General features: G+C 34.9%; 1 long non-coding RNA gene across 1 annotated transcript; it reads left to right on the top strand.

Annotated features, from left to right (window-relative positions):
* The first annotated feature begins 3,024 nt into the window (after positions 1-3,024).
* Positions 3,025-4,831, top strand: LOC122039651. The gene is made up of 3 exons (XR_006128301.1): positions 3,025-3,724; positions 3,896-4,009; positions 4,175-4,831. It is a non-coding gene; the product is annotated as an uncharacterized LOC122039651 (long non-coding RNA).
* Positions 4,832-7,389: the final 2,558 nt, after the last annotated feature.

The following is a 7,389-nucleotide window of genomic DNA, read 5'->3' as shown; positions in this document are numbered from 1 at the left end:
TATAAAAGAACAACCCATGCCTTCTCCAATTCAACTCGTAAATGACTAGAGAGACTGAAGAAATCACATCCATGAATCATAGCTCTTTCCTCCAACAACTACCATACAATTTGAAACACCTAATTGTTTCTGTCTCTGCCAAATGGCTGATAGCGGTTGCCCACCAGCAATAATCTTCAAAAAGCAACCATCACCTCCAATTTTTTCCACTTCATTCTATGCAAATTTTGAAATAACAACCTGAAATCTGTCTTGCAAATTAGCCTCCATCTTCGCCACTGTCCAAACTAGATTCCTTCTAAACCTGGCCTACTAATTGTGGTTTGTTTGTTCTTTAGAGCTTAGGACATCTATGCACATCCTTGAAGCGCTTTACAATTAATTTTGTCTTAGATTGCATTTAGTTGGCATAGATCTTCAATGGGCAATCCCCTTCATATTGTGCTTCCATTTTATTCATCCAACCTTGCCCATTTGATGTTGTAATCCTTACAAATAAGTGTTGGACAACATCTCTAAACTATGCAAGGGTGTCAAACTTCATCCCAACCTTAAATTTTGCATCAATGAAATGTTCTGGAGGAATAAAGGTTTTATTTTGGTTTTTTTTTTTCCTTTCTTCCTCAAGGTTATCCTTGCTACTAAATATAATTGTCATGTTTTTTTCATTGATTTTTTTTTTCTTTTGAAAAAGAATTTGAGTGACTATGTGTCACTGCATTTTATTGAGGTTCTAAAGCAAGACGCGAGAGATTGAGACTACAACTACATATGTAATTACTAATTAATCTCAACATACGAGACACATAATCAATTATTCAACTAAATAGTAATTGATATGCTTCTCAACAAAATCTTGGTCAGATGAGGTGATGATTTGCTCAAGTCATTCACCTAGGGATTCATAGTAGTCTTCTTGATTGTATAGGGACCTTGAGATCTATCATAGTGTTGGATTGGAAAATCATTGTGCATGCTTGTGAGAAAGTCATATAAGTTCTTTATTTGACTAACAAAGAGGCTATGCCATCTATCTAATTCTGTGAGGATGTTTTTCCTTATCAACCTTCTAAGACTATAGAAATGCAGCGAAGCAGTAAAAAAAAAACTCAACATCTTATTCTTTCTCATCTCTACACATGATGCAATTGAATATTAGGGGCTGCATTCTTGGCTTTTTCAATCTCACTCTTGTATTGATTTTTTTTTTTGATAATTAGCCAGTCGGGTACTTTAACTTTAATTGGAGAGTGTGAAGGGCATATTTCACTAAATATTCACATCTCATACACAAATTTAACTCTAAAGATGCTTGAGCTACTGTATTTCCAATGCATGCTTACATGTCCAGAATCACCGAGCTTCCATCTAACCAGTTTTACCAAATCTATCAGCTCAATTGCATATACTTCCCTAGTGAAGTGCAGTCCCAATGTTAGAGAAAGAAGATCCAACTGCTTTAATTTTACCCCTCTAGTTGTGTAGAGAGTAAACAGGGATGGAAAGATCCATTTTAGAACTCTATCACTCACCTATGTACTATGTTAGCTGTAGACATTGTCCAAATCATTTGAATTTATTAATATTCCATTATGACAAAAAATGTCGTACCAACCAAATGCTCTTTCAAATAGTGGACCAAGAGCAATTCGAAGTTATCATCTTCAGTTCTGTAGGTGTAAAATAAGCTATTTCAATAATGCATCTTCGAGGTGATTGGGTGCATGCCATTGGAATCGTTATACTTACTACATGATCTAGCTCCCTTAATAGTCTTGACCAATGCATCTTTTACCATTTTGACTAGCTTGCTTTGCCCTAGTTGGAAAAGGTTGATCAATTTCACTATCATGACTTTTCCTAAGTGCCTTTTATTCTCTCTAGCCATCATTAGCTTTTTTTTTCCATCTTCGTTCGAAGAGAACAAAACTATTGGTAGTGTTAAGATCTTCACTAAACTTTGTATCTTCATATGGACGATGCCCATTGTAATGTCATGCTCCTTCACTATAAGAATGGATTCTTCCTCTGCTACATGAAAACTTAGACCAATTAACTCCGGCTAATCAACTCTAGTATAGTGTTACTTAGATCAATCTCCTCCTCTACTATAACTGTAGGTTCATCTCTTGCTACATGAAAACTTAGACCAATTGATTTGGATCGTTCAATCTCATGCATAGGGTTACTATGACCAATCTCCTCTGCTGCAACTAAGGAATATCTCATTGCTTTAATTTCTCTTATTTAGTTCTTGGAGTCTTGGAGAATTATTGAATTGAGTTTCTAGATAGGAAATTGAATATGAAGCTTGGATTATAATAGGGTATATATACAAATACATATTGACAAAATTTACATGGACAAGTTAAAATGAAAGACTAAATTAAATTACAACCAAATAATAAAAGGTGTCAACAAACCTGCTTAGCTTCTTGAATGTATAATTTTCTGTCCCCTCAAGGCGGTACGATGGTTAAGACATGGGGTGTTGTCACATGAGATCTTGGGGTCGAAACTCGTCGTGACCGAGCATAACCTCCCCCATATCTTGGCCCTTTGCACTAATGGTTAGTAGCCACCCGTGATTTACCTCCTCCGTGTTGACTTAGGGACGGGTTGGCGGGGGCGCTGGGGGCAAGCGAATCGCCTTTTGCCACATTGAATGTATAATTTACTTGTTTGTACATTGCAAATTTAAGGACAATTTTTATAAAGTCCTCTTGTATAGGTAATTTTATATAGATAATTAGAGCTCTATCACACTTCCTAATCTCAAGGCTCTACTAACACAGGTTCTAATACTTTTATGAAAATCATAATATATAAATATATTGAACTATAGTATATGATAAGTACAATTTTATATAGTCGTATATAATTATATATTGTATATTTATATGTTATAATTCTAAATTTTAAAAATTATATATAATCATAATATATAACTATTTAAAACTATAGAATATGATTATTTAGAATTTTATTACAAGTTATTTATAATACATTATGTATTATGATTCTAACACTTTCTATGATGGGATGATAAACTGTTATTTTAACCTTTAATCTTAAAATTTTCAAGATACTAAAGAACATTTGATATTAATATTTATGTGATATAGCCTGGTTCATGAATTCACCTATGGAAATGCGTCCCAAATTTATTCATGGTTTAACCATGCAGTGTAATAACTATCCTGTTGCTTCGGGACCATTCATTATGATGCATCCGACATGCCTTTATTTCTGTCTGTGAAGCATACTGAAAAATGAATTAAGTATCTTCCAAGGCTTTTGGGTGGTGCAGTTTGACTGGGGCTGTATGTGATGAATGCTTCTTATCTATATATTTGTTTATTGGCATTTTTTTAATTTGGACTCCAGACACTCAACTCTGATAATCAACTTTGTGTGGTAGGCAAATTTCCACAAAAGCTCGTGCCCACTGTTAAGTTTATGCAACAACTGTTGCAGGAAGTGGCCTTAGCTTTGCTGCTTGCACGCTGTTGAAATGATAGTTTAGTGCTTATCTAGAAACTTTTTAAGTATACAGAAATAAGGCGGTAGCACCATGTTTCATGCATTGCTGAGTAGAAACCCAGTTCCTGAAGACTCCTGAGTTTTTTCTTCTTAACTGGTATTATTTTAATTGTATTAGGTACTTGATACGATTAAAGATTTATCCAGAAACAAATTCTGTCCAACTTTCAACACAAGCATGGTCATTTCTTATCCTTCTTCCTGAGCATTATATAATTCCATTTCTGTTTAATTTAATTTAATTTAATTTTTTAGTCTATTTGAAGGAAAGAAAGATCATATGGTGTGGAATGTGAATGGAATCTAGGAAATCATCCTGCTTACATGTGATTTATATTGTTTAATTTGGCAGGAGTTAAACCCAGACAAATTAAGATACTTACAAGCTAACGACCAGACAAATTAAAATACTACCTGAGCTGTCAATGAAAGCGGGCTGTGTGTGATCAGACTCTACACTAGCACGGTACGTATTAAATTAATTAAAACTGTTTTTATATTATCCACACAAAATTGGGCAAACAACCAAAGGCATTTTGAGTTGTAGTGATTTAGAACACGTTTTAAAAGTGTGCGAGGAAAATGAAGTGTTGTGTCTGAAATCACGATGCTTGACTTTGTAAATTGGCAGCAGACAGAAAGTTAATGGGCGATGGAGCCATCAGCCAACAGCTTCGACACAGCAACAACAGGTCACCGGAAAACAGCCCCTTCTTTTGTCGGCCATATTATTAATGATAATAACTCCGGTGAAGATACAGATGAATGTGAAATTAACAGCCTGTTTGGAGTAAGTATAACTTTAGATGAATGTAATAAAAGATAAGGCTTGCCTTTTAATTTTGCCCAATCTTTAGCTTGTGGTATGTACGCGATCTGTTCACCTGTCAGTGGTAGAGAGATTAATGTGGCAAAAGGCGAAATCGCTCGCCCCAGTGCCCCCGCCGCACCCGACCCAAGACCATCACGAGAGAGGTAAATCGTGGTAGAGAGATTTAGAAGATAGGTATAGAGGGCTCTAATGCATTTTTGTCTTGTCATTCTCTTTTGATTTTTCATCCATATAATTCCAGTTCGTGATCAATAAGTCAAATCTAAGTCAAATCGTGCGTTGAATGATTAAAGAAGAAATTTTCATTTGAAAAGTTAAAAGACCAATCCCAACCTTCAATCCTTTTTGTTTACCAATTGATGCAGTTGTACTTAACTTTTAAATTTCTTAAATGATACACTTTCTGATTTCTTAAATGATACACTTTCGCATTTTATCTCTCCAGTAAAAGAATCATTGTAGTGATGCATTTTAAAGAATAAAGTGAGGTATTAATTTTAAGATTTATACAATTCTAAAATGATATTGATTTTTAATATTGAAGCGGTGTTAATTTTTGAAATGTAGTATTATAGTAGTTCTTTAAAATTCAATACCAAGTACCACAATGGTGTTATTATTGAATATGATGTTATAGTGATTTGCAAGAGAGGTAAATGGAAAATAAATGTGCCCTTACACAAATCTGAAAGATGTATTTTTGAAAATTTTACAATTTTATTTTTTATATTTACTAAATTGTCGTTTTTTGTTCATGCCACAAAGGCCAAGAAGAAAAATCTCAGCGTTTATAATTCCACCTTGATGCATGAAGGAGCTGATGTGTTGAACGCAATCATGTCCATTGTGTCGAAGTGCAATGTGTCGAAATTCTACAAGAAGGATAACGAATTGATACTCTTGGCAACAATAATAGAAAGAATAGTTTTATTCAATATTTGTACTCAACCTCTTTCAATTCGTTAAAAGCAACCAATTGTGCAATGAGTTTCCTTTGAACGGTCAAGGGATTATGAAGAAAGTATTTGGGTTAATACCTTTTGAAGGACCATAGAGTGCGCTAGAAGGGTAGAAGGATGAATAACGCCTGCCTTTTTTTTCACTTTCTTTTTTATCTTGTTTGTATCTATCAAGGAAATAAAATAAGAATACATTGATTTTTTACGTGGTTCACAATCATGAGAGTTTCTAGTCTAAGACTTATGTTTCAAGCACGAGCTCCCATCTTTCTCTGTTTTTTTGGAAACCTTCTAGCGGCGGAGAAATCGAATTTAGATAAGTACAAGTACAATAACGAAGATAATTAAAAAGAAATGCTCACAATAAAATATACAAATAAAAGGTGTCGATTCGGTGTGGAAGTCCTGAACTGTACGCACTCCTTATAGACTTTTTTTTTTCAATTGCCCGAGCAGAGCTTCGAGTGCTTTTTCAAACACTAAACAAAGAGGATTTAACGTGAATGAAATATTTTTTCCTTAAGCTTTCGACTCTCTTTATAGAGCTTGATCTAGATTTTTTAGATTCGGTGTTAATTTTTTTTTTTTTCAAGTCCCCTCAAGACGGTCTAATAACTAGCACATGAAATATTATTACCATAAGGTCTGAGGTTCAAATTTCGATAAAGTCGAGATAAATACCTCCCTTATGTACTAGTCATTATTTCAAAGTCTAGTAGTCGTCCGTGATTGATCTCCTCCATGTTGGCCCTGGGACAAGTTGACAGGAGCGCTGGGGACGAGCGTATTCGTCTTTTGTCACCATAATCTAGATTTTTTCAGTCGACCGAGTCTATTTGTTGACCGAAACTTGATCAAATTTCATCCGGAGATCGAATTGTGCAAAGTCGATGTTATCAGATTTTTCAATCTATCGATTTTTTTTATCGACTGAATAGAGTCTGATCGCTTGGACCACTTTAGGTGGCTCTGACTTTTTTTTTATCTTCGATTGCCTCCAGTCTTTTGAGTTTTCTTACTGCTTCAATTTTCTATAAGATAAACATGCAAACAAACCTAATTCTTTGTGTACTAAATCTATTCGGTTCACTTTTTTAGAGTTTTTTTCTCTAAGATTTTTCATACTAACTAAGATTTATTTTCTTAAGATTTTTCTTTTACCAATCATGATCATTCTCAATCTGCTTAGATTTTTCTTTTGCCAGACATTCAATCAATATTTGGACTTTCCTTTACCTAACATCTTGTTCTCCAAACGTATTATAATTTTCCATTTGCCAGACATCCGGTTATTCTTTGATCGATCTTTTCACTCAGGTCAATCTTCTCACTTGTATTTTATTGCTAAACATTTGGCCACCTTTGACCTATCCTTACCATTCTCTTCCAAGCATCCAATCAATCTTATCAAATTACTTGATCAATCATGATCATACTCCATTAAACATATTACTCAAACAAATATCAAGACTTTGGAAGTTGATTGTACTCACTTTCTTCTTGTTAGACGACGCTCCATGCTATCTCAAATTACCTACCCAACACACCTCCACGGTGTAGCCGAGTTGATACTTGGATGATAGAGTTAATTCATTAGGCAAGAGTCGATTCATACCGGATTTATTTTCCTAAAGATTAAATGTCCTCTTACTTAAGAGGCTACTTGATATGTGATTTATCTCATTTCACCCCACTATGGGACGGGCGATGGAAGATACTTAAGGTAAGTGAAATCAATTCATTTAATTGCTTTCCCAACACCCTCAAATTTAATGAGTGCCAGCTTATTAATTTCCGCGCGAGCAACAGAAACTATAGTTAGATTGCCCCTTCGCATCCTTCGTCGACTACATTTGGAGCCCTCCTCAATTGGTAACTAGGTTTTGAACTTGTCTATAAGAGCCGTGCTTTGCTCCTCTTTCCAAGGTGTTCAACATCCTCGATGATGAGGCTTCACCAACAACCACGTCTCACCGAGCAAAACATTCTCTGGCCACACCACATGTGATCAAGACCCAAACTCCTATTGATACTCCATCAGCAAGAAGCTCTACC

This window comes from Zingiber officinale, chromosome 2A, assembly GCF_018446385.1.
Source record: "Zingiber officinale cultivar Zhangliang chromosome 2A, Zo_v1.1, whole genome shotgun sequence".
NCBI lineage: Eukaryota > Viridiplantae > Streptophyta > Magnoliopsida > Zingiberales > Zingiberaceae > Zingiber > Zingiber officinale.
Note: the sequence above shows the minus strand (reverse complement) of the source record. Positions and strands in the feature narration are given on the sequence as shown.